General features: G+C 72.8%; 11 non-coding genes across 11 annotated transcripts; all 11 read left to right on the top strand.

Annotated features, from left to right (window-relative positions):
* Nucleotides 1-1,744: 1,744 nt before the first annotated feature.
* On the top strand, nt 1,745-1,863 carry LOC123955926. Its single transcript, XR_006821464.1, has one exon. It is a non-coding gene; the product is annotated as a 5S ribosomal RNA (ribosomal RNA).
* Nucleotides 1,864-3,888: 2,025 nt separating this feature from the next.
* On the top strand, nt 3,889-4,007 carry LOC123955793. Its single transcript, XR_006821362.1, has one exon. It is a non-coding gene; the product is annotated as a 5S ribosomal RNA (ribosomal RNA).
* Nucleotides 4,008-6,031: 2,024 nt separating this feature from the next.
* Nucleotides 6,032-6,150, top strand: LOC123955925. The gene has a single exon (XR_006821463.1). It is a non-coding gene; the product is annotated as a 5S ribosomal RNA (ribosomal RNA).
* Nucleotides 6,151-8,175: 2,025 nt separating this feature from the next.
* On the top strand, nt 8,176-8,294 carry LOC123955924. Its single transcript, XR_006821462.1, has one exon. It is a non-coding gene; the product is annotated as a 5S ribosomal RNA (ribosomal RNA).
* A 2,025-nt stretch (nt 8,295-10,319) lies between these two features.
* LOC123955923 lies at nt 10,320-10,438 on the top strand. Its single transcript, XR_006821461.1, has one exon. It is a non-coding gene; the product is annotated as a 5S ribosomal RNA (ribosomal RNA).
* A 2,024-nt stretch (nt 10,439-12,462) lies between these two features.
* Nucleotides 12,463-12,581, top strand: LOC123955922. Its single transcript, XR_006821460.1, has one exon. It is a non-coding gene; the product is annotated as a 5S ribosomal RNA (ribosomal RNA).
* Nucleotides 12,582-14,606: 2,025 nt separating this feature from the next.
* LOC123955921 lies at nt 14,607-14,725 on the top strand. Its single transcript, XR_006821459.1, has one exon. It is a non-coding gene; the product is annotated as a 5S ribosomal RNA (ribosomal RNA).
* Nucleotides 14,726-16,771: 2,046 nt separating this feature from the next.
* LOC123955920 lies at nt 16,772-16,890 on the top strand. The gene has a single exon (XR_006821458.1). It is a non-coding gene; the product is annotated as a 5S ribosomal RNA (ribosomal RNA).
* Nucleotides 16,891-18,916: 2,026 nt separating this feature from the next.
* On the top strand, nt 18,917-19,035 carry LOC123955919. The gene has a single exon (XR_006821457.1). It is a non-coding gene; the product is annotated as a 5S ribosomal RNA (ribosomal RNA).
* A 2,025-nt stretch (nt 19,036-21,060) lies between these two features.
* On the top strand, nt 21,061-21,179 carry LOC123955918. The gene has a single exon (XR_006821456.1). It is a non-coding gene; the product is annotated as a 5S ribosomal RNA (ribosomal RNA).
* Nucleotides 21,180-23,205: 2,026 nt separating this feature from the next.
* LOC123955916 lies at nt 23,206-23,324 on the top strand. Its single transcript, XR_006821454.1, has one exon. It is a non-coding gene; the product is annotated as a 5S ribosomal RNA (ribosomal RNA).
* The last annotated feature ends 857 nt before the right edge of the window (nt 23,325-24,181 follow it).

Here is a 24,181-nt window from a genome sequence, read left to right as displayed (position 1 = left end):
GGCAGGGCGGGGCAATATTGGAGGGGGCTCAGGGGCCGGACGCAGGGGAAGGGGTGAGGACCGGGGTGAGGACCTCGGCTGTGCACGCGGGGAGGGGCCAGGGGGCCGGGCTGTGGGAGGAGGGAGGAGGAGGAGGAGGGCGGGGGGGCGGGGGGGGGGTGGTATGGGGCAGGAAGCCCGAGGGAGGAGCGGGCCTCCTCCCCGGGCTCGGGCTCCTTCGGCGGGCATCAGCTTCCGAGGCCCTGGGTCCCAGCCCTGGGCCCGGGCCCTGGGCCCTGTTTCCCCTGGCCAGGCCCCCGGGCTGCCCCCAGCTCCCAAGCCAACCGGCAGCCGCCCCGCCCCCCTCCCTCCCGGCGCCCCGCCCCGAGACCTGGGCTCCGCCGACCCCAACCGCCACCCCCGCCACCACCACTTCTCTCCTCGGGACCTGGGCTCCACTCCGCCCAGAAGGGCATTCCCTTCCTTCTCACCGACAACCTCCCCTTTGCCCCTGGGGCAGCGCGCCCGGGCTCAGGTGCCCCGGACGCCAGAAGGCCGACCGCCCTGGGCTTCCCGCGGCGCCGTGGGCACCCGGCTCCACGCTCCGTCTCAAGGGCGCAGGGAAGGCCACAGCGAGACTCTCTCGCTCAGCAAGACCGGCGGCGCCCCACACCGGGCCAAGAGAGGTCCCCGGGCACCCTACCCCCCACCCCCCACCCCAAAGGACCAGACCAGAGAAAGAAACCCTCGCAGGCCCCCAGGCCTGACGGGGTGTTGGGCAGGAATGGCAGCGGAACGGGACGCCTGACACCTGGGCTGCAAGTCCTCGGGCTCCCCGGGCTCCTCCGCCAGCTCCAGGGCGCCACCACCTAGGCCAAAGCCCCGCCCCAGCACCACGACCCTCCCGCCGGGGACAGGTGCCGGGCCACCGCAGCCTCCTGGGCGTGTGGTGTCTTGTCCGGGTTGGTGTGGGTGCCTCTGTGTGTGTGTAGAGTGTGTCAGTGCTGCGTGCACCCGTGTCTCTGTCCGCATCCCGGTCAGGGTCACCGTGTCTGGGGGGGGGGGGAGGGGGGGAGTTGTTGGGGGGATGGAGGGTCTGTCTCTCCGGCTCTGCGTTCTTCCCGTCTGTCCAGAGGTCCCTCCGTCTGAGTCTGTCCCTGTGTTTGCCTGGGTGTCCGTGTATCTGTGTAGGTGAGCCTGCCCCTCGAGTCTCTGGGTCAGAGCCTGGTGGGGGTGGGTGGAGTGGAGAGGGGAAGCCTGGCGGAGGAAGGCGCTCGGGTCGGGGCGGCTTCGTCTGGGCTGGTGTGTGGCGTCGCCCTTGTCCTCGGGCCGGCTGGGAGCGAGGTTGGGTGGAGCGGAGCGGAGCCGAGGGGAGCAGAGCCGAGCGGAGGAGAGCACAGCAGAGAAGAGGACGGAAGGCCAGGTGGCCGGCTGCGCCAGGCCTAGGGCGGCGGGCGGGCGCTGGGGGGCGCTGAGCACTCGGCGCAAGCGCCCCGACGCACCCCCCACTCCACCTGGGAGCCCCGGCGGCGCCGGGGGCTGGGGAGTCCCGGGATGGGAGGGTGCCCGTACGTTGGTGACGCCGGGGTGCCGCCGGCTTCTGGAACCCTGGGCCGCGTGGGGGTGGGGGTCGGGGGTCGGGGGTCGGGGGTGGGCTGGGAGGCAGGCTCCAGGCCCCGGGTAGGCGGAGGGGGGTGCCGCGGCGCGCACCGAGGCCAGGAAAGCGCTCAGCAGGCTCTTAGGGCGCCCAGCTGCAGCGGCAGGCGTCTACGGCCATACCACCCTGAACGCGCCCGATCTCGTCTGATCTCGGAAGCTAAGCAGGGTCGGGCCTGGTTAGTACTTGGATGGGAGACCGCCTGGGAATACCGGGTGCTGTAGGCTTTTTTCTTCTTGGGCCTTCTTCTTTTCTTTCCCCCTTCGGCCTCCTTCCCTGGCCCTTGGCCGCCACCGCCGGGCGCCCTGCCCAAGGCGGCTGCCTCCAAACACTCCCTGAACGCCTCAGCCCCTGGCCCCCGGACCCCTGGCCACCGCAGCCCCAGCACCGCGGGCCCCTGGCCCCGAAAGGGCGGCCCGCTGCACGGGCAGGCGGCCACAACGCAGCCTTTCCACCTCCACGCCACAAGGCCCACCCGCGCCTCCGCCGGGACTGCGGGGGCTGCTGGCAGGGCGGGGCAATATTGGAGGGGGCTCAGGGGCCGGACGCAGGGGAAGGGGTGAGGACCGGGGTGAGGACCTCGGCTGTGCACGCGGGGAGGGGCCAGGGGGCCGGGCTGTGGGAGGAGGGAGGAGGAGGAGGAGGGCGGGGGGGCGGGGGGGGGGGGTGGTATGGGGCAGGAAGCCCGAGGGAGGAGCGGGCCTCCTCCCCGGGCTCGGGCTCCTTCGGCGGGCATCAGCTTCCGAGGCCCTGGGTCCCAGCCCTGGGCCCGGGCCCTGGGCCCTGTTTCCCCTGGCCAGGCCCCCGGGCTGCCCCCAGCTCCCAAGCCAACCGGCAGCCGCCCCGCCCCCCTCCCTCCCGGCGCCCCGCCCCGAGACCTGGGCTCCGCCGACCCCAACCGCCACCCCCGCCACCACCACTTCTCTCCTCGGGACCTGGGCTCCACTCCGCCCAGAAGGGCATTCCCTTCCTTCTCACCGACAACCTCCCCTTTGCCCCTGGGGCAGCGCCCCCGGGCTCAGGTGCCCCGGACGCCAGAAGGCCGACCGCCCTGGGCTTCCCGCGGCGCCGTGGGCACCCGGCTCCACGCTCCGTCTCAAGGGCGCAGCGAAGGCCGCAGCGAGACTCTCTCGCTCAGCAAGACCGGCGGCGCCCCACACCGGGCCAAGAGAGGTCCCCGGGCACCCTACCCCCCACCCCCCACCCCAAAGGACCAGACCAGAGAAAGAAACCCTCGCAGGCCCCCAGGCCTGACGGGGTGTTGGGCAGGAATGGCAGCGGAACGGGACGCCTGACACCTGGGCTGCAAGTCCTCGGGCTCCCCGGGCTCCTCCGCCAGCTCCAGGGCGCCACCACCTAGGCCAAAGCCCCGCCCCAGCACCACGACCCTCCCGCCGGGGACAGGTGCCGGGCCACCGCAGCCTCCTGGGCGTGTGGTGTCTTGTCCGGGTTGGTGTGGGTGCCTCTGTGTGTGTGTAGAGTGTGTCAGTGCTGCGTGCACCCGTGTCTCTGTCCGCATCCCGGTCAGGGTCACCGTGTCTGGGGGGGGGGGGAGGGGGGGAGTTGTTGGGGGGATGGAGGGTCTGTCTCTCCGGCTCTGCGTTCTTCCCGTCTGTCCAGAGGTCCCTCCGTCTGAGTCTGTCCCTGTGTTTGCCTGGGTGTCCGTGTATCTGTGTAGGTGAGCCTGCCCCTCGAGTCTCTGGGTCAGAGCCTGGTGGGGGTGGGTGGAGTGGAGAGGGGAAGCCTGGCGGAGGAAGGCGCTCGGGTCGGGGCGGCTTCGTCTGGGCTGGTGTGTGGCGTCGCCCTTGTCCTCGGGCCGGCTGGGAGCGAGGTTGGGTGGAGCGGAGCGGAGCCGAGGGGAGCAGAGCCGAGCGGAGGAGAGCACAGCAGAGAAGAGGACGGAAGGCCAGGTGGCCGGCTGCGCCAGGCCTAGGGCGGCGGGCGGGCGCTGGGGGGCGCCGAGCACTCGGCGCAAGCGCCCCGACGCACCCCCCACGCCACCTGGGAGCCCCGGCGGCGCCGGGGGCTGGGGAGTCCCGGGATGGGAGGGTGCCCGTACGTTGGTGACGCCGGGGTGCCGCCGGCTTCTGGAACCCTGGGCCGCGTGGGGGTGGGGGTCGGGGGTCGGGGGTCGGGGGTGGGCTGGGAGGCAGGCTCCAGGCCCCGGGTAGGCGGAGGGGGGTGCCGCGGCGCGCACCGAGGCCAGGAAAGCGCTCAGCAGGCTCTTAGGGCGCCCAGCTGCAGCGGCAGGCGTCTACGGCCATACCACCCTGAACGCGCCCGATCTCGTCTGATCTCGGAAGCTAAGCAGGGTCGGGCCTGGTTAGTACTTGGATGGGAGACCGCCTGGCAATACCGGGTGCTGTAGGCTTTTTTCTTCTTGGGCCTTCTTCTTTTCTTTCCCCCTTCGGCCTCCTTCCCTGGCCCTTGGCCGCCACCGCCGGGCGCCCTGCCCAAGGCGGCTGCCTCCAAACACTCCCTGAACGCCTCAGCCCCTGGCCCCCGGACCCCTGGCCACCGCAGCCCCAGCACCGCGGGCCCCTGGCCCCGAAAGGGCGGCCCGCTGCACGGGCAGGCGGCCACAACGCAGCCTTTCCACCTCCACGCCACAAGGCCCACCCGCGCCTCCGCCGGGACTGCGGGGGCTGCTGGCAGGGCGGGGCAATATTGGAGGGGGCTCAGGGGCCGGACGCAGGGGAAGGGGTGAGGACCGGGGTGAGGACCTCGGCTGTGCACGCGGGGAGGGGCCAGGGGGCCGGGCTGTGGGAGGAGGGAGGAGGAGGAGGAGGGCGGGGGGGCGGGGGGGGGGGTGGTATGGGGCAGGAAGCCCGAGGGAGGAGCGGGCCTCCTCCCCGGGCTCGGGCTCCTTCGGCGGGCATCAGCTTCCGAGGCCCTGGGTCCCAGCCCTGGGCCCGGGCCCTGGGCCCTGTTTCCCCTGGCCAGGCCCCCGGGCTGCCCCCAGCTCCCAAGCCAACCGGCAGCCGCCCCGCCCCCCTCCCTCCCGGCGCCCCGCCCCGAGACCTGGGCTCCGCCGACCCCAACCGCCACCCCCGCCACCACCACTTCTCTCCTCGGGACCTGGGCTCCACTCCGCCCAGAAGGGCATTCCCTTCCTTCTCACCGACAACCTCCCCTTTGCCCCTGGGGCAGCGCGCCCGGGCTCAGGTGCCCCGGACGCCAGAAGGCCGACCGCCCTGGGCTTCCCGCGGCGCCGTGGGCACCCGGCTCCACGCTCCGTCTCAAGGGCGCAGGGAAGGCCACAGCGAGACTCTCTCGCTCAGCAAGACCGGCGGCGCCCCACACCGGGCCAAGAGAGGTCCCCGGGCACCCTACCCCCCCACCCCCCACCCCAAAGGACCAGACCAGAGAAAGAAACCCTCGCAGGCCCCCAGGCCTGACGGGGTGTTGGGCAGGAATGGCAGCGGAACGGGACGCCTGACACCTGGGCTGCAAGTCCTCGGGCTCCCCGGGCTCCTCCGCCAGCTCCAGGGCGCCACCACCTAGGCCAAAGCCCCGCCCCAGCACCACGACCCTCCCGCCGGGGACAGGTGCCGGGCCACCGCAGCCTCCTGGGCGTGTGGTGTCTTGTCCGGGTTGGTGTGGGTGCCTCTGTGTGTGTGTAGAGTGTGTCAGTGCTGCGTGCACCCGTGTCTCTGTCCGCATCCCGGTCAGGGTCACCGTGTCTGGGGGGGGGGGAGGGGGGGAGTTGTTGGGGGGATGGAGGGTCTGTCTCTCCGGCTCTGCGTTCTTCCCGTCTGTCCAGAGGTCCCTCCGTCTGAGTCTGTCCCTGTGTTTGCCTGGGTGTCCGTGTATCTGTGTAGGTGAGCCTGCCCCTCGAGTCTCTGGGTCAGAGCCTGGTGGGGGTGGGTGGAGTGGAGAGGGGAAGCCTGGCGGAGGAAGGCGCTCGGGTCGGGGCGGCTTCGTCTGGGCTGGTGTGTGGCGTCGCCCTTGTCCTCGGGCCGGCTGGGAGCGAGGTTGGGTGGAGCGGAGCGGAGCCGAGGGGAGCAGAGCCGAGCGGAGGAGAGCACAGCAGAGAAGAGGACGGAAGGCCAGGTGGCCGGCTGCGCCAGGCCTAGGGCGGCGGGCGGGCGCTGGGGGGCGCTGAGCACTCGGCGCAAGCGCCCCGACGCACCCCCCACTCCACCTGGGAGCCCCGGCGGCGCCGGGGGCTGGGGAGTCCCGGGATGGGAGGGTGCCCGTACGTTGGTGACGCCGGGGTGCCGCCGGCTTCTGGAACCCTGGGCCGCGTGGGGGTGGGGGTCGGGGGTCGGGGGTCGGGGGTGGGCTGGGAGGCAGGCTCCAGGCCCCGGGTAGGCGGAGGGGGGTGCCGCGGCGCGCACCGAGGCCAGGAAAGCGCTCAGCAGGCTCTTAGGGCGCCCAGCTGCAGCGGCAGGCGTCTACGGCCATACCACCCTGAACGCGCCCGATCTCGTCTGATCTCGGAAGCTAAGCAGGGTCGGGCCTGGTTAGTACTTGGATGGGAGACCGCCTGGGAATACCGGGTGCTGTAGGCTTTTTTCTTCTTGGGCCTTCTTCTTTTCTTTCCCCCTTCGGCCTCCTTCCCTGGCCCTTGGCCGCCACCGCCGGGCGCCCTGCCCAAGGCGGCTGCCTCCAAACACTCCCTGAACGCCTCAGCCCCTGGCCCCCGGACCCCTGGCCACCGCAGCCCCAGCACCGCGGGCCCCTGGCCCCGAAAGGGCGGCCCGCTGCACGGGCAGGCGGCCACAACGCAGCCTTTCCACCTCCACGCCACAAGGCCCACCCGCGCCTCCGCCGGGACTGCGGGGGCTGCTGGCAGGGCGGGGCAATATTGGAGGGGGCTCAGGGGCCGGACGCAGGGGAAGGGGTGAGGACCGGGGTGAGGACCTCGGCTGTGCACGCGGGGAGGGGCCAGGGGGCCGGGCTGTGGGAGGAGGGAGGAGGAGGAGGAGGGCGGGGGGGGCGGGGGGGGGGGTGGTATGGGGCAGGAAGCCCGAGGGAGGAGCGGGCCTCCTCCCCGGGCTCGGGCTCCTTCGGCGGGCATCAGCTTCCGAGGCCCTGGGTCCCAGCCCTGGGCCCGGGCCCTGGGCCCTGTTTCCCCTGGCCAGGCCCCCGGGCTGCCCCCAGCTCCCAAGCCAACCGGCAGCCGCCCCGCCCCCCTCCCTCCCGGCGCCCCGCCCCGAGACCTGGGCTCCGCCGACCCCAACCGCCACCCCCGCCACCACCACTTCTCTCCTCGGGACCTGGGCTCCACTCCGCCCAGAAGGGCATTCCCTTCCTTCTCACCGACAACCTCCCCTTTGCCCCTGGGGCAGCGCGCCCGGGCTCAGGTGCCCCGGACGCCAGAAGGCCGACCGCCCTGGGCTTCCCGCGGCGCCGTGGGCACCCGGCTCCACGCTCCGTCTCAAGGGCGCAGCGAAGGCCACAGCGAGACTCTCTCGCTCAGCAAGACCGGCGGCGCCCCACACCGGGCCAAGAGAGGTCCCCGGGCACCCTACCCCCCACCCCCCACCCCAAAGGACCAGACCAGAGAAAGAAACCCTCGCAGGCCCCCAGGCCTGACGGGGTGTTGGGCAGGAATGGCAGCGGAACGGGACGCCTGACACCTGGGCTGCAAGTCCTCGGGCTCCCCGGGCTCCTCCGCCAGCTCCAGGGCGCCACCACCTAGGCCAAAGCCCCGCCCCAGCACCACGACCCTCCCGCCGGGGACAGGTGCCGGGCCACCGCAGCCTCCTGGGCGTGTGGTGTCTTGTCCGGGTTGGTGTGGGTGCCTCTGTGTGTGTGTAGAGTGTGTCAGTGCTGCGTGCACCCGTGTCTCTGTCCGCATCCCGGTCAGGGTCACCGTGTCTGGGGGGGGGGGGAGGGGGGGAGTTGTTGGGGGGATGGAGGGTCTGTCTCTCCGGCTCTGCGTTCTTCCCGTCTGTCCAGAGGTCCCTCCGTCTGAGTCTGTCCCTGTGTTTGCCTGGGTGTCCGTGTATCTGTGTAGGTGAGCCTGCCCCTCGAGTCTCTGGGTCAGAGCCTGGTGGGGGTGGGTGGAGTGGAGAGGGGAAGCCTGGCGGAGGAAGGCGCTCGGGTCGGGGCGGCTTCGTCTGGGCTGGTGTGTGGCGTCGCCCTTGTCCTCGGGCCGGCTGGGAGCGAGGTTGGGTGGAGCGGAGCGGAGCCGAGGGGAGCAGAGCCGAGCGGAGGAGAGCACAGCAGAGAAGAGGACGGAAGGCCAGGTGGCCGGCTGCGCCAGGCCTAGGGCGGCGGGCGGGCGCTGGGGGGCGCTGAGCACTCGGCGCAAGCGCCCCGACGCACCCCCCACGCCACCTGGGAGCCCCGGCGGCGCCGGGGGCTGGGGAGTCCCGGGATGGGAGGGTGCCCGTACGTTGGTGACGCCGGGGTGCCGCCGGCTTCTGGAACCCTGGGCCGCGTGGGGGTGGGGGTCGGGGGTCGGGGGTCGGGGGTGGGCTGGGAGGCAGGCTCCAGGCCCCGGGTAGGCGGAGGGGGGTGCCGCGGCGCGCACCGAGGCCAGGAAAGCGCTCAGCAGGCTCTTAGGGCGCCCAGCTGCAGCGGCAGGCGTCTACGGCCATACCACCCTGAACGCGCCCGATCTCGTCTGATCTCGGAAGCTAAGCAGGGTCGGGCCTGGTTAGTACTTGGATGGGAGACCGCCTGGGAATACCGGGTGCTGTAGGCTTTTTTCTTCTTGGGCCTTCTTCTTTTCTTTCCCCCTTCGGCCTCCTTCCCTGGCCCTTGGCCGCCACCGCCGGGCGCCCTGCCCAAGGCGGCTGCCTCCAAACACTCCCTGAACGCCTCAGCCCCTGGCCCCCGGACCCCTGGCCACCGCAGCCCCAGCACCGCGGGCCCCTGGCCCCGAAAGGGCGGCCCGCTGCACGGGCAGGCGGCCACAACGCAGCCTTTCCACCTCCACGCCACAAGGCCCACCCGCGCCTCCGCCGGGACTGCGGGGGCTGCTGGCAGGGCGGGGCAATATTGGAGGGGGCTCAGGGGCCGGACGCAGGGGAAGGGGTGAGGACCGGGGTGAGGACCTCGGCTGTGCACGCGGGGAGGGGCCAGGGGGCCGGGCTGTGGGAGGAGGGAGGAGGAGGAGGAGGGCGGGGGGGCGGGGGGGGGGGGTGGTATGGGGCAGGAAGCCCGAGGGAGGAGCGGGCCTCCTCCCCGGGCTCGGGCTCCTTCGGCGGGCATCAGCTTCCGAGGCCCTGGGTCCCAGCCCTGGGCCCGGGCCCTGGGCCCTGTTTCCCCTGGCCAGGCCCCCGGGCTGCCCCCAGCTCCCAAGCCAACCGGCAGCCGCCCCGCCCCCCTCCCTCCCGGCGCCCCGCCCCGAGACCTGGGCTCCGCCGACCCCAACCGCCACCCCCGCCACCACCACTTCTCTCCTCGGGACCTGGGCTCCACTCCGCCCAGAAGGGCATTCCCTTCCTTCTCACCGACAACCTCCCCTTTGCCCCTGGGGCAGCGCCCCCGGGCTCAGGTGCCCCGGACGCCAGAAGGCCGACCGCCCTGGGCTTCCCGCGGCGCCGTGGGCACCCGGCTCCACGCTCCGTCTCAAGGGCGCAGCGAAGGCCGCAGCGAGACTCTCTCGCTCAGCAAGACCGGCGGCGCCCCACACCGGGCCAAGAGAGGTCCCCGGGCACCCTACCCCCCACCCCCCACCCCAAAGGACCAGACCAGAGAAAGAAACCCTCGCAGGCCCCCAGGCCTGACGGGGTGTTGGGCAGGAATGGCAGCGGAACGGGACGCCTGACACCTGGGCTGCAAGTCCTCGGGCTCCCCGGGCTCCTCCGCCAGCTCCAGGGCGCCACCACCTAGGCCAAAGCCCCGCCCCAGCACCACGACCCTCCCGCCGGGGACAGGTGCCGGGCCACCGCAGCCTCCTGGGCGTGTGGTGTCTTGTCCGGGTTGGTGTGGGTGCCTCTGTGTGTGTGTAGAGTGTGTCAGTGTTGCGTGCACCCGTGTCTCTGTCCGCATCCCGGTCAGGGTCACCGTGTCTGGGGGGGGGGGGAGGGGGGGAGTTGTTGGGGGGATGGAGGGTCTGTCTCTCCGGCTCTGCGTTCTTCCCGTCTGTCCAGAGGTCCCTCCGTCTGAGTCTGTCCCTGTGTTTGCCTGGGTGTCCGTGTATCTGTGTAGGTGAGCCTGCCCCTCGAGTCTCTGGGTCAGAGCCTGGTGGGGGTGGGTGGAGTGGAGAGGGGAAGCCTGGCGGAGGAAGGCGCTCGGGTCGGGGCGGCTTCGTCTGGGCTGGTGTGTGGCGTCGCCCTTGTCCTCGGGCCGGCTGGGAGCGAGGTTGGGTGGAGCGGAGCGGAGCCGAGGGGAGCAGAGCCGAGCGGAGGAGAGCACAGCAGAGAAGAGGACGGAAGGCCAGGTGGCCGGCTGCGCCAGGCCTAGGGCGGCGGGCGGGCGCTGGGGGGCGCTGAGCACTCGGCGCAAGCGCCCCGACGCACCCCCCACGCCACCTGGGAGCCCCGGCGGCGCCGGGGGCTGGGGAGTCCCGGGATGGGAGGGTGCCCGTACGTTGGTGACGCCGGGGTGCCGCCGGCTTCTGGAACCCTGGGCCGCGTGGGGGTGGGGGTCGGGGGTCGGGGGTCGGGGGTGGGCTGGGAGGCAGGCTCCAGGCCCCGGGTAGGCGGAGGGGGGTGCCGCGGCGCGCACCGAGGCCAGGAGAGCGGTCAGCAGGCTCTTAGGGCGCCCAGCTGCAGCGGCAGGCGTCTACGGCCATACCACCCTGAACGCGCCCGATCTCGTCTGATCTCGGAAGCTAAGCAGGGTCGGGCCTGGTTAGTACTTGGATGGGAGACCGCCTGGGAATACCGGGTGCTGTAGGCTTTTTTCTTCTTGGGCCTTCTTCTTTTCTTTCCCCCTTCGGCCTCCTTCCCTGGCCCTTGGCCGCCACCGCCGGGAGCCCTGCCCAAGGCGGCTGCCTCCAAACACTCCCTGAACGCCTCAGCCCCTGGCCCCCGGACCCCTGGCCACCGCAGCCCCAGCACCGCGGGCCCCTGGCCCCGAAAGGGCGGCCCGCTGCACGGGCAGGCGGCCACAACGCAGCCTTTCCACCTCCACGCCACAAGGCCCACCCGCGCCTCCGCCGGGACTGCGGGGGCTGCTGGCAGGGCGGGGCAATATTGGAGGGGGCTCAGGGGCCGGACGCAGGGGAAGGGGTGAGGACCGGGGTGAGGACCTCGGCTGTGCACGCGGGGAGGGGCCAGGGGTCCGGGCTGTGGGAGGAGGGAGGAGGAGGAGGAGGGCGGGGGGGCGGGGGGGGGGGTGGTATGGGGCAGGAAGCCCGAGGGAGGAGCGGGCCTCCTCCCCGGGCTCGGGCTCCTTCGGCGGGCATCAGCTTCCGAGGCCCTGGGTCCCAGCCCTGGGCCCGGGCCCTGGGCCCTGTTTCCCCTGGCCAGGCCCCCGGGCTGCCCCCAGCTCCCAAGCCAACCGGCAGCCGCCCCGCCCCCCTCCCTCCCGGCGCCCCGCCCCGAGACCTGGGCTCCGCCGACCCCAACCGCCACCCCCGCCACCACCACTTCTCTCCTCGGGACCTGGGCTCCACTCCGCCCAGAAGGGCATTCCCTTCCTTCTCACCGACAACCTCCCCTTTGCCCCTGGGGCAGCGCGCCCGGGCTCAGGTGCCCCGGACGCCAGAAGGCCGACCGCCCTGGGCTTCCCGCGGCGCCGTGGGCACCCGGCTCCACGCTCCGTCTCAAGGGCGCAGCGAAGGCCACAGCGAGACTCTCTCGCTCAGCAAGACCGGCGGCGCCCCACACCGGGCCAAGAGAGGTCCCCGGGCACCCTACCCCCCACCCCCCACCCCAAAGGACCAGACCAGAGAAAGAAACCCTCGCAGGCCCCCAGGCCTGACGGGGTGTTGGGCAGGAATGGCAGCGGAACGGGACGCCTGACACCTGGGCTGCAAGTCCTCGGGCTCCCCGGGCTCCTCCGCCAGCTCCAGGGCGCCACCACCTAGGCCAAAGCCCCGCCCCAGCACCACGACCCTCCCGCCGGGGACAGGTGCCGGGCCACCGCAGCCTCCTGGGCGTGTGGTGTCTTGTCCGGGTTGGTGTGGGTGCCTCTGTGTGTGTGTAGAGTGTGTCAGTGCTGCGTGCACCCGTGTCTCTGTCCGCATCCCGGTCAGGGTCACCGTGTCTGGGGGGGGGGGGAGGGGGGGAGTTGTTGGGGGGATGGAGGGTCTGTCTCTCCGGCTCTGCGTTCTTCCCGTCTGTCCAGAGGTCCCTCCGTCTGAGTCTGTCCCTGTGTTTGCCTGGGTGTCCGTGTATCTGTGTAGGTGAGCCTGCCCCTCGAGTGTCTGGGTCAGAGCCTGGTGGGGGTGGGTGGAGTGGAGAGGGGAAGCCTGGCGGAGGAAGGCGCTCGGGTCGGGGCGGCTTCGTCTGGGCTGGTGTGTGGCGTCGCCCTTGTCCTCGGGCCGGCTGGGAGCGAGGTTGGGTGGAGCGGAGCGGAGCCGAGGGGAGCAGAGCCGAGCGGAGGAGAGCACAGCAGAGAAGAGGACGGAAGGCCAGGTGGCCGGCTGCGCCAGGCCTAGGGCGGCGGGCGGGCGCTGGGGGGCGCTGAGCACTCGGCGCAAGCGCCCCGACGCACCCCCCACGCCACCTGGGAGCCCCGGCGGCGCCGGGGGCTGGGGAGTCCCGGGATGGGAGGGTGCCCGTACGTTGGTGACGCCGGGGTGCCGCCGGCTTCTGGAACCCTGGGCCGCGTGGGGGTGGGGGTCGGGGGTCGGGGGTCGGGGGTGGGCTGGGAGGCAGGCTCCAGGCCCCGGGTAGGCGGAGGGGGGTGCCGCGGCGCGCACCGAGGCCAGGAAAGCGCTCAGCAGGCTCTTAGGGCGCCCAGCTGCAGCGGCAGGCGTCTACGGCCATACCACCCTGAACGCGCCCGATCTCGTCTGATCTCGGAAGCTAAGCAGGGTCGGGCCTGGTTAGTACTTGGATGGGAGACCGCCTGGGAATACCGGGTGCTGTAGGCTTTTTTCTTCTTGGGCCTTCTTCTTTTCTTTCCCCCTTCGGCCTCCTTCCCTGGCCCTTGGCCGCCACCGCCGGGCGCCCTGCCCAAGGCGGCTGCCTCCAAACACTCCCTGAACGCCTCAGCCCCTGGCCCCCGGACCCCTGGCCACCGCAGCCCCAGCACCGCGGGCCCCTGGCCCCGAAAGGGCGGCCCGCTGCACGGGCAGGCGGCCACAACGCAGCCTTTCCACCTCCACGCCACAAGGCCCACCCGCGCCTCCGCCGGGACTGCGGGGGCTGCTGGCAGGGCGGGGCAATATTGGAGGGGGCTCAGGGGCCGGACGCAGGGGAAGGGGTGAGGACCGGGGTGAGGACCTCGGCTGTGCACGCGGGGAGGGGCCAGGGGGCCGGGCTGTGGGAGGAGGGAGGAGGAGGAGGAGGGCGGGGGGGCGGGGGGGTGGGGTGGTATGGGGCAGGAAGCCCGAGGGAGGAGCGGGCCTCCTCCCCGGGCTCGGGCTCCTTCGGCGGGCATCAGCTTCCGAGGCCCTGGGTCGCAGCCCTGGGCCCGGGCCCTGGGCCCTGTTTCCCCTGGCCAGGCCCCCGGGCTGCCCCCAGCTCCCAAGCCAACCGGCAGCCGCCCCGCCCCCCTCCCTCCCGGCGCCCCGCCCCGAGACCTGGGCTCCGCCGACCCCAACCGCCACCCCCGCCACCACCACTTCTCTCCTCGGGACCTGGGCTCCACTCCGCCCAGAAGGGCATTCCCTTCCTTCTCACCGACAACCTCCCCTTTGCCCCTGGGGCAGCGCGCCCGGGCTCAGGTGCCCCGGACGCCAGAAGGCCGACCGCCCTGGGCTTCCCGCGGCGCCGTGGGCACCCGGCTCCACGCTCCGTCTCAAGGGCGCAGCGAAGGCCACAGCGAGACTCTCTCGCTCAGCAAGACCGGCGGCGCCCCACACCGGGCCAAGAGAGGTCCCCGGGCACCCTACCCCCCACCCCCCACCCCAAAGGACCAGACCAGAGAAAGAAACCCTCGCAGGCCCCCAGGCCTGACGGGGTGTTGGGCAGGAATGGCAGCGGAACGGGACGCCTGACACCTGGGCTGCAAGTCCTCGGGCTCCCCGGGCTCCTCCGCCAGCTCCAGGGCGCCACCACCTAGGCCAAAGCCCCGCCCCAGCACCACGACCCTCCCGCCGGGGACAGGTGCCGGGCCACCGCAGCCTCCTGGGCGTGTGGTGTCTTGTCCGGGTTGGTGTGGGTGCCTCTGTGTGTGTGTAGAGTGTGTCAGTGCTGCGTGCACCCGTGTCTCTGTCCGCATCCCGGTCAGGGTCACCGTGTCTGGGGGGGGGGGGAGGGGGGGAGTTGTTGGGGGGATGGAGGGTCTGTCTCTCCGGCTCTGCGTTCTTCCCGTCTGTCCAGAGGTCCCTCCGTCTGAGTCTGTCCCTGTGTTTGCCTGGGTGTCCGTGTATCTGTGTAGGTGAGCCTGCCCCTCGAGTCTCTGGGTCAGAGCCTGGTGGGGGTGGGTGGAGTGGAGAGGGGAAGCCTGGCGGAGGAAGGCGCTCGGGTCGGGGCGGCTTCGTCTGGGCTGGTGTGTGGCGTCGCCCTTGTCCTCGGGCCGGCTGGGAGCGAGGTTGGGTGGAGCGGAGCGGAGCCGAGGGGAGCAGAGCCGAGCGGAGGAGAGCACAGCAGAGAAGAGGACGGAAGGCCAGGTGGCCGGCTGCGCCAGGCCTAGGGCGGCGGGCGGGCGCTGGGGGGCGCTGAGCACTCGGCGCAAGCGCCCCGACGCACCCCCCACGCCACCTGGGAGCCCCGGCGGCGCCGGGGGCTGGGGAGTCCCGGGATGGGAGGGTGCCCGTACGTTGGTGACGCCGGGGTGCCGCCGGCTTCTGGAACCCTGGGCCGCGTGGGGGTGGGGGTCGGGGGTCGGGGGTCGGGGGTGGGCTGGGAGGCAGGCTCCAGGCCCCGGGTAGGCGGAGGGGGGTGCCGCGGCGCGCACCGAGGCCAGGAAAGCGCTCAGCAGGCTCTTAGGGCGCCCAGCTGCAGCGGCAGGCGTCTACGGCCATACCACCCTGAACGCGCCCGATCTCGTCTGATCTCGGAAGCTAAGCAGGGTCGGGCCTGGTTAGTACTTGGATGGGAGACCGCCTGGGAATACCGGGTGCTGTAGGCTTTTTTCTTCTTGGGCCTTCTTCTTTTCTTTCCCCCTTCGGCCTCCTTCCCTGGCCCTTGGCCGCCACCGCCGGGCGCCCTGCCCAAGGCGGCTGCCTCCAAACACTCCCTGAACGCCTCAGCCCCTGGCCCCCGGACCCCTGGCCACCGCAGCCCCAGCACCGCGGGCCCCTGGCCCCGAAAGGGCGGCCCGCTGCACGGGCAGGCGGCCACAACGCAGCCTTTCCACCTCCACGCCACAAGGCCCACCCGCGCCTCCGCCGGGACTGCGGGGGCTGCTGGCAGGGCGGGGCAATATTGGAGGGGGCTCAGGGGCCGGACGCAGGGGAAGGGGTGAGGACCGGGGTGAGGACCTCGGCTGTGCACGCGGGGAGGGGCCAGGGGGCCGGGCTGTGGGAGGAGGGAGGAGGAGGAGGAGGGCGGGGGGGCGGGGGGGGGCAGGTGGCGGGGGGGGGGGGGGAGTGGTATGGGGCAGGAAGCCCGAGGGAGGAGCGGGCCTCCTCCCCGGGCTCGGGCTCCTTCGGCGGGCATCAGCTTCCGAGGCCCTGGGTCCCAGCCCTGGGCCCGGGCCCTGGGCCCTGTTTCCCCTGGCCAGGCCCCCGGGCTGCCCCCAGCTCCCAAGCCAACCGGCAGCCGCCCCGCCCCCCTCCCTCCCGGCGCCCCGCCCCGAGACCTGGGCTCCGCCGACCCCAACCGCCACCCCCGCCACCACCACTTCTCTCCTCGGGACCTGGGCTCCACTCAGCCCAGAAGGGCATTCCCTTCCTTCTCACCGACAACCTCCCCTTTGCCCCTGGGGCAGCGCGCCCGGGCTCAGGTGCCCCGGACGCCAGAAGGCCGACCGCCCTGGGCTTCCCGCGGCGCCGTGGGCACCCGGCTCCACGCTCCGTCTCAAGGGCGCAGCGAAGGCCACAGCGAGACTCTCTCGCTCAGCAAGACCGGCGGCGCCCCACACCGGGCCAAGAGAGGTCCCCGGGCACCCTACCCCCCACCCCCCACCCCAAAGGACCAGACCAGAGAAAGAAACCCTCGCAGGCCCCCAGGCCTGACGGGGTGTTGGGCAGGAATGGCAGCGGAACGGGACGCCTGACACCTGGGCTGCAAGTCCTCGGGCTCCCCGGGCTCCTCCGCCAGCTCCAGGGCGCCACCACCTAGGCCAAAGCCCCGCCCCAGCACCACGACCCTCCCGCCGGGGACAGGTGCCGGGCCACCGCAGCCTCCTGGGCGTGTGGTGTCTTGTCCGGGTTGGTGTGGGTGCCTCTGTGTGTGTGTAGAGTGTGTCAGTGTTGCGTGCACCCGTGTCTCTGTCCGCATCCCGGTCAGGGTCACCGTGTCTGGGGGGGGGGGGAGGGGGGGAGTTGTTGGGGGGATGGAGGGTCTGTCTCTCCGGCTCTGCGTTCTTCCCGTCTGTCCAGAGGTCCCTCCGTCTGAGTCTGTCCCTGTGTTTGCCTGGGTGTCCGTGTATCTGTGTAGGTGAGCCTGCCCCTCGAGTCTCTGGGTCAGAGCCTGGTGGGGGTGGGTGGAGTGGAGAGGGGAAGCCTGGCGGAGGAAGGCGCTCGGGTCGGGGCGGCTTCGTCTGGGCTGGTGTGTGGCGTCGCCCTTGTCCTCGGGCCGGCTGGGAGCGAGGTTGGGTGGAGCGGAGCGGAGCCGAGGGGAGCAGAGCCGAGCGGAGGAGAGCACAGCAGAGAAGAGGGCGGAAGGCCAGGTGGCCGGCTGCGCCAGGCCTAGGGCGGCGGGCGGGCGCTGGGGGGCGCTGAGCACTCGGCGCAAGCGCCCCGACGCACCCCCCACGCCACCTGGGAGCCCCGGCGGCGCCGGGGGCTGGGGAGTCCCGGGATGGGAGGGTGCCCGTACGTTGGTGAGGCCGGGGTGCCGCCGGCTTCTGGAACCCTGGGCCGCGTGGGGGTGGGGGTCGGGGGTCGGGGGTCGGGGGTGGGCTGGGAGGCAGGCTCCAGGCCCCGGGTAGGCGGAGGGGGGTGCCGCGGCGCGCACCGAGGCCAGGAAAGCGCTCAGCAGGCTCTTAGGGCGCCCAGCTGCAGCGGCAGGCGTCTACGGCCATACCACCCTGAACGCGCCCGATCTCGTCTGATCTCGGAAGCTAAGCAGGGTCGGGCCTGGTTAGTACTTGGATGGGAGACCGCCTGGGAATACCGGGTGCTGTAGGCTTTTTTCTTCTTGGGCCTTCTTCTTTTCTTTCCCCCTTCGGCCTCCTTCCCTGGCCCTTGGCCGCCACCGCCGGGCGCCCTGCCCAAGGCGGCTGCCTCCAAACACTCCCTGAACGCCTCAGCCCCTGGCCCCCGGACCCCTGGCCACCGCAGCCCCAGCACCGCGGGCCCCTGGCCCCGAAAGGGCGGCCCGCTGCACGGGCAGGCGGCCACAACGCAGCCTTTCCACCTCCACGCCACAAGGCCCACCCGCGCCTCCGCCGGGACTGCGGGGGCTGCTGGCAGGGCGGGGCAATATTGGAGGGGGCTCAGGGGCCGGACGCAGGGGAAGGGGTGAGGACCGGGGTGAGGACCTCGGCTGTGCACGCGGGGAGGGGCCAGGGGGCCGGGCTGTGGGAGGAGGGAGGAGGAGGAGGAGGGCGGGGGGGCGGGGGGGGTGGGGTGGTATGGGGCAGGAAGCCCGAGGGAGGAGCGGGCCTCCTCCCCGGGCTCGGGCTCCTTCGGCGGGCATCAGCTTCCGAGGCCCTGGGTCGCAGCCCTGGGCCCGGGCCCTGGGCCCTGTTTCCCCTGGCCAGGCCCCCGGGCTGCCCCCAGCTCCCAAGCCAACCGGCAGCCGCCCCGCCCCCCTCCCTCCCGGCGCCCCGCCCCGAGACCTGGGCTCCGCCGACCCCAACCGCCACCCCCGCCACCACCACTTCTCTCCTCGGGACCTGGGCTCCACTCCGCCCAGAAGGGCATTCCCTTCCTTCTCACCGACAACCTCCCCTTTGCCCCTGGGGCAGCGCGCCCGGGCTCAGGTGCCCCGGACGCCAGAAGGCCGACCGCCCTGGGCTTCCCGCGGCGCCGTGGGCACCCGGCTCCACGCTCCGTCTCAAGGGCGCAGCGAAGGCCACAGCGAGACTCTCTCGCTCAGCAAGACCGGCGGCGCCCCACACCGGGCCAAGAGAGGTCCCCGGGCACCCTACCCCCCACCCCCCACCCCAAAGGACCAGACCAGAGAAAGAAACCCTCGCAGGCCCCCAGGCCTGACGGGGTGTTGGGCAGGAATGGCAGCGGAACGGGACGCCTGACACCTGGGCTGCAAGTCCTCGGGCTCCCCGGGCTCCTCCGCCAGCTCCAGGGCGCCACCACCTAGGCCAAAGCCCCGCCCCAGCACCACGACCCTCCCGCCGGGGACAGGTGCCGGGCCACCGCAGCCTCCTGGGCGTGTGGTGTCTTGTCCGGGTTGGTGTGGGTGCCTCTGTGTGTGTGTAGAGTGTGTCAGTGCTGCGTGCACCCGTGTCTCTGTCCGCATCCCGGTCAGGGTCACCGTGTCTGGGGGGGGGGGGAGGGGGGGAGTTGTTGGGGGGATGGAGGGTCTGTCTCTCCGGCTCTGCGTTCTTCCCGTCTGTCCAGAGGTCCCTCCGTCTGAGTCTGTCCCTGTGTTTGCCTGGGTGTCCGTGTATCTGTGTAGGTGAGCCTGCCCCTCGAGTCTCTGGGTCAGAGCCTGGTGGGGGTGGGTGGAGTGGAGAGGGGAAGCCTGGCGGAGGAAGGCGCTCGGGTCGGGGCGGCTTCGTCTGGGCTGGTGTGTGGCGTCGCCCTTGTCCTCGGGCCGGCTGGGAGCGAGGTTGGGTGGAGCAGAGCGGAGCCGAGGGGAGCAGAGCCGAGCGGAGGAGAGCACAGCAGAGAAGAGGACGGAAGGCCAGGTGGCCGGCTGCGCCAGGCCTAGGGCGGCGGGCGGGCGCTGGGGGGCGCTGAGCACTCGGCGCAAGCGCCCCGACGCACCCCCCACGCCACCTGGGAGCCCCGGCGGCGCCGGGGGCTGGGGAGTCCCGGGATGGGAGGGTGCCCGTACGTTGGTGACGCCGGGGTGCCGCCGGCTTCTGGAACCCTGGGCCGCGTGGGGGTGGGGGTCGGGGGTCGGGGGTCGGGGGTGGGCTGGGAGGCAGGCTCCAGGCCCCGGGTAGGCGGAGGGGGGTGCCGCGGCGCGCACCGAGGCCAGGAAAGCGCTCAGCAGGCTCTTAGGGCGCCCAGCTGCAGCGGCAGGCGTCTACGGCCATACCACCCTGAACGCGCCCGATCTCGTCTGATCTCGGAAGCTAAGCAGGGTCGGGCCTGGTTAGTACTTGGATGGGAGACCGCCTGGGAATACCGGGTGCTGTAGGCTTTTTTCTTCTTGGGCCTTCTTCTTTTCTTTCCCCCTTCGGCCTCCTTCCCTGGCCCTTGGCCGCCACCGCCGGGCGCCCTGCCCAAGGCGGCTGCCTCCAAACACTCCCTGAACGCCTCAGCCCCTGGCCCCCGGACCCCTGGCCACCGCAGCCCCAGCACCGCGGGCCCCTGGCCCCGAAAGGGCGGCCCGCTGCACGGGCAGGCGGCCACAACGCAGCCTTTCCACCTCCACGCCACAAGGCCCACCCGCGCCTCCGCCGGGACTGCGGGGGCTGCTGGCAGGGCGGGGCAATATTGGAGGGGGCTCAGGGGCCGGACGCAGGGGAAGGGGTGAGGACCGGGGTGAGGACCTCGGCTGTGCACGCGGGGAGGGGCCAGGGGGCCGGGCTGTGGGAGGAGGGAGGAGGAGGAGGAGGGCGGGGGGGCGGGGGGGGGGGGTGGTATGGGGCAGGAAGCCCGAGGGAGGAGCGGGCCTCCTCCCCGGGCTCGGGCTCCTTCGGCGGGCATCAGCTTCCGAGGCCCTGGGTCCCAGCCCTGGGCCCGGGCCCTGGGCCCTGTTTCCCCTGGCCAGGCCCCCGGGCTGCCCCCAGCTCCCAAGCCAACCGGCAGCCGCCCCGCCCCCCTCCCTCCCGGCGCCCCGCCCCGAGACCTGGGCTCCGCCGACCCCAACCGCCACCCCCGCCACCACCACTTCTCTCCTCGGGACCTGGGCTCCACTCCGCCCAGAAGGGCATTCCCTTCCTTCTCACCGACAACCTCCCCTTTGCCCCTGGGGCAGCGCGCCCGGGCTCAGGTGCCCCGGACGCCAGAAGGCCGACCGCCCTGGGCTTCCCGCGGCGCCGTGGGCACCCGGCTCCACGCTCCGTCTCAAGGGCGCAGCGAAGGCCACAGCGAGACTCTCTCGCTCAGCAAGACCGGCGGCGCCCCACACCGGGCCAAGAGAGGTCCCCGGGCACCCTACCCCCCACCCCCCACCCCAAAGGACCAGACCAGAGAAAGAAACCCTCGCAGGCCCCCAGGCCTGACGGGGTGTTGGGCAGGAATGGCAGCGGAACGGGACGCCTGACACCTGGGCTGCAAGTCCTCGGGCTCCCCGGGCTCCTCCGCCAGCTCCAGGGCGCCACCACCTAGGCCAAAGCCCCGCCCCAGCACCACGACCCTCCCGCCGGGGACAGGTGCCGGGCCACCGCAGCCTCCTGGGCGTGTGGTGTCTTGTCCGGGTTGGTGTGGGTGCCTCTGTGTGTGTGTAGAGTGTGTCAGTGCTGCGTGCACCCGTGTCTCTGTCCGCATCCCGGTCAGGGTCACCGTGTCTGGGGGGGGGGGGAGGGGGGGAGTTGTTGGGGGGATGGAGGGTCTGTCTCTCCGGCTCTGCGTTCTTCCCGTCTGTCCAGAGGTCCCTCCGTCTGAGTCTGTCCCTGTGTTTGCCTGGGTGTCCGTGTATCTGTGTAGGTGAGCCTGCCCCTCGAGTCTCTGGGTCAGAGCCTGGTGGGGGTGGGTGGAGTGGAGAGGGGAAGCCTGGCGGAGGAAGGCGCTCGGGTCGGGGCGGCTTCGTCTGGGCTGGTGTGTGGCGTCGCCCTTGTCCTCGGGCCGGCTGGGAGCGAGGTTGGGTGGAGCGGAGCGGAGCCGAGGGGAGCAGAGCCGAGCGGAGGAGAGCACAGCAGACAAGAGGACGGAAGGCCAGGTGGCCGGCTGCGCCAGGCCTAGGGCGGCGGGCGGGCGCTGGGGGGCGCTGAGCACTCGGCGCAAGCGCCCCGACGCACCCCCCACGCCACCTGGGAGCCCCGGCGGCGCCGGGGGCTGGGGAGTCCCGGGATGGGAGGGTGCCCGTACGTTGGTGACGCCGGGGTGCCGCCGGCTTCTGGAACCCTGGGCCGCGTGGGGGTGGGGGTCGGGGGTCGGGGGTCGGGGGTGGGCTGGGAGGCAGGCTCCAGGCCCCGGGTAGGCGGAGGGGGGTGCCGCGGCGCGCACCGAGGCCAGGAAAGCGCTCAGCAGGCTCTTAGGGCGCCCAGCTGCAGCGGCAGGCGTCTACGGCCATACCACCCTGAACGCGCCCGATCTCGTCTGATCTCGGAAGCTAAGCAGGGTCGGGCCTGGTTAGTACTTGGATGGGAGACCGCCTGGGAATACCGGGTGCTGTAGGCTTTTTTCTTCTTGGGCCTTCTTCTTTTCTTTCCCCCTTCGGCCTCCTTCCCTGGCCCTTGGCCGCCACCGCCGGGCGCCCTGCCCAAGGCGGCTGCCTCCAAACACTCCCTGAACGCCTCAGCCCCTGGCCCCCGGACCCCTGGCCACCGCAGCCCCAGCACCGCGGGCCCCTGGCCCCGAAAGGGCGGCCCGCTGCACGGGCAGGCGGCCACAACGCAGCCTTTCCACCTCCACGCCACAAGGCCCACCCGCGCCTCCGCCGGGACTGCGGGGGCTGCTGGCAGGGCGGGGCAATATTGGAGGGGGCTCAGGGGCCGGACGCAGGGGAAGGGGTGAGGACCGGGGTGAGGACCTCGGCTGTGCACGCGGGGAGGGGCCAGGGGGCCGGGCTGTGGGAGGAGGGAGGAGGAGGAGGAGGGCGGGGGGGCGGGGGGGGGGGGTGGTATGGGGCAGGAAGCCCGAGGGAGGAGCGGGCCTCCTCCCCGGGCTCGGGCTCCTTCGGCGGGCATCAGCTTCCGAGGCCCTGGGTCCCAGCCCTGGGCCCGGGCCCTGGGCCCTGTTTCCCCTGGCCAGGCCCCCGGGCTGCCCCCAGCTCCCAAGCCAACCGGCAGCCGCCCCGCCCCCCTCCCTCCCGGCGCCCCGCCCCGAGACCTGGGCTCCGCCGACCCCAACCGCCACCCCCGCCACCACCACTTCTCTCCTCGGGACCTGGGCTCCACTCCGCCCAGAAGGGCATTCCCTTCCTTCTCACCGACAACCTCCCCTTTGCCCCTGGGGCAGCGCGCCCGGGCTCAGGTGCCCCGGACGCCAGAAGGCCGACCGCCCTGGGCTTCCCGCGGCGCCGTGGGCACCCGGCTCCACGCTCCGTCTCAAGGGCGCAGCGAAGGCCACAGCGAGACTCTCTCGCTCAGCAAGACCGGCGGCGCCCCACACCGGGCCAAGAGAGGTCCCCGGGCACCCTACCCCCCACCCCCCACCCCAAAGGACCAGACCAGAGAAAGAAACCCTCGCAGGCCCCCAGGCCTGACGGGGTGTTGGGCAGGAATGGCAGCGGAACGGGACGCCTGACACCTGGGCTGCAAGTCCTCGGGCTCCCCGGGCTCCTCCGCCAGCTCCAGGGCGCCACCACCTAGGCCAAAGCCCCGCCCCAGCACCACGACCCTCCCGCCGGGGACAGGTGCCGGGCCACCGCAGCCTCCTGGGCGTGTGGTGTCTTGTCCGGGTTGGTGTGGGTGCCTCTGTGTGTGTGTAGAGTGTGTCAGTGCTGCGTGCACCCGTGTCTCTGTCCGCATCCCGGTCAGGGTCACCGTGTCTGGGGGGGGGGGGGAGGGGGGGAGTTGTTGGGGGGATGGAGGGTCTGTCTCTCCGGCTCTGCGTTCTTCCCGTCTGTCCAGAGGTCCCTCCGTCTGAGTCTGTCCCTGTGTTTGCCTGGGTGTCCGTGTATCTGTGTAGGTGAGCCTGCCCCTCGAGTCTCTGGGTCAGAGCCTGGTGGGGGTGGGTGGAGTGGAGAGGGGAAGCCTGGCGGAGGAAGGCGCTCGGGTCGGGGCGGCTTCGTCTGGGCTGGTGTGTGGCGTCGCCCTTGTCCTCGGGCCGGCTGGGAGCGAGGTTGGGTGGAGCGGAGCGGAGCCGAGGGGAGCAGAGCCGAGCGGAGGAGAGCACAGCAGAGAAGAGGACGGAAGGCCAGGTGGCCGGCTGCGCCAGGCCTAGGGCGGCGGGCGGGCGCTGGGGGGCGCTGAGCACTCGGCGCAAGCGCCCCGACGCACCCCCCACGCCACCTGGGAGCCCCGGCGGCGCCGGGGGCTGGGGAGTCCCGGGATGGGAGGGTGCCCGTACGTTGGTGACGCCGGGGTGCCGCCGGCTTCTGGAACCCTGGGCCGCGTGGGGGTGGGGGTCGGGGGTCGGGGGTCGGGGGTGGGCTGGGAGGCAGGCTCCAGGCCCCGGGTAGGCGGAGGGGGGTGCCGCGGCGCGCACCGAGGCCAGGAAAGCGCTCAGCAGGCTCTTAGGGCGCCCAGCTGCAGCGGCAGGCGTCTACGGCCATACCACCCTGAACGCGCCCGATCTCGTCTGATCTCGGAAGCTAAGCAGGGTCGGGCCTGGTTAGTACTTGGATGGGAGACCGCCTGGGAATACCGGGTGCTGTAGGCTTTTTTCTTCTTGGGCCTTCTTCTTTTCTTTCCCCCTTCGGCCTCCTTCCCTGGCCCTTGGCCGCCACCGCCGGGCGCCCTGCCCAAGGCGGCTGCCTCCAAACACTCCCTGAACGCCTCAGCCCCTGGCCCCCGGACCCCTGGCCACCGCAGCCCCAGCACCGCGGGCCCCTGGCCCCGAAAGGGCGGCCCGCTGCACGGGCAGGCGGCCACAACGCAGCCTTTCCACCTCCACGCCACAAGGCCCACCCGCGCCTCCGCCGGGACTGCGGGGGCTGCTGGCAGGGCGGGGCAATATTGGAGGGGGCTCAGGGGCCGGACGCAGGGGAAGGGGTGAGGACCGGGGTGAGGACCTCGGCTGTGCACGCGGGGAGGGGCCAGGGGGCCGGGCTGTGGGAGGAGGGAGGAGGAGGAGGAGGGCGGGGGGGCGGGGGGGGGGGTGGTATGGGGCAGGAAGCCCGAGGGAGGAGCGGGCCTCCTCCCCGGGCTCGGGCTCCTTCGGCGGGCATCAGCTTCCGAGGCCCTGGGTCCCAGCCCTGGGCCCGGGCCCTGGGCCCTGTTTCCCCTGGCCAGGCCCCCGGGCTGCCCCCAGCTCCCAAGCCAACCGGCAGCCGCCCCGCCCCCCTCCCTCCCGGCGCCCCGCCCCGAGACCTGGGCTCCGCCGACCCCAACCGCCACCCCCGCCACCACCACTTCTCTCCTCGGGACCTGGGCTCCACTCCGCCCAGAAGGGCATTCCCTTCCTTCTCACCGACAACCTCCCCTTTGCCCCTGGGGCAGCGCGCCCGGGCTCAGGTGCCCCGGACGCCAGAAGGCCGACCGCCCTGGGCTTCCCGCGGCGCCGTGGGCACCCGGCTC

Source organism: Meles meles, chromosome 13, assembly GCF_922984935.1.
Source record: "Meles meles chromosome 13, mMelMel3.1 paternal haplotype, whole genome shotgun sequence".
NCBI classification, from domain to species: Eukaryota; Metazoa; Chordata; class Mammalia; order Carnivora; family Mustelidae; genus Meles; species Meles meles.
This window is presented reverse-complemented; position numbering and strand designations above follow the sequence as displayed.